The following is a 697-nucleotide window of genomic DNA, read 5'->3' on the forward strand; positions in this document are numbered from 1 at the left end:
GATTGAGTAAGCTTCAGGTATTGACTCCTTGACTCCTTCCCTCCCCCCAAACGCTTAGAGGCGTTTTTGCATGATAAGTATGTTGCCCTAACACAGTGTAAAGCTCCAAAGACAAGACATCACCGAGCACCTTTGTGTTTACCATCCTAAAACATTGATGGACTGTACTAACAACGTGGAAGCAACATTTTATTTAGGGGCGTCCTGATACAACTTTTTCACTTTCGATACGGTACCAATATTAATTTGATATCAGCACAAATCATAGTATACACTTGTATTATTTCATTAAGTAGAAAGTTAGAAAAAGTTTAATCAAGTGAACTTAGTTGGACAGAGAACAATGGCATGTATGAAAAACATTAACAAATGTATTATTGACTGGAATGTACTTATGTTGTTTTTGACACCTTTTGGCCACAATGATTCATTAAATTCCTTTTTTTTTTTTTTTACTTATCTCCATTGATGTGCATCTTTGATCAATAGACAATTATACCTCAATTATACAATTTTACATTTACACACCAATGCCTGAGAAGGAGCAGGATGAAGAAAAATCTTATATTTTCCTGCCCCCTTCAACATTATACGTAGTCTTACTTAATGGATATCATACAAACCAACAAATACATCCAAATGTAATGAAAAAAAAACTAAAACACATAAGAAAAACACAACAAGTGCAAAACTTAAT

At 33.4% G+C, this 697-nt stretch overlaps 1 protein-coding gene across 2 annotated transcripts in view; it reads right to left on the reverse strand.

Moving 5' to 3' along the window:
* LOC133542064 (acyl-coenzyme A thioesterase 1-like) overlaps positions 1 to 697 on the reverse strand; it is a 17,913-nt gene extending 17,216 nt beyond the window's left edge. Inside the window, exon 1 of one of the 2 annotated variants that reach the window (XM_061885888.1) lies at positions 1 to 697. This exon is cut by the window's left edge and continues 52 nt beyond it. The gene's annotated coding sequence lies outside the window, so the exon portion shown is untranslated. The other variant, XM_061885889.1, reaches the window with a different exon arrangement.

The sequence above is a fragment of the Nerophis ophidion genome, linkage group LG24, assembly GCF_033978795.1.
Source record: "Nerophis ophidion isolate RoL-2023_Sa linkage group LG24, RoL_Noph_v1.0, whole genome shotgun sequence".
Classification (NCBI taxonomy): Eukaryota; Metazoa; Chordata; class Actinopteri; order Syngnathiformes; family Syngnathidae; genus Nerophis; species Nerophis ophidion.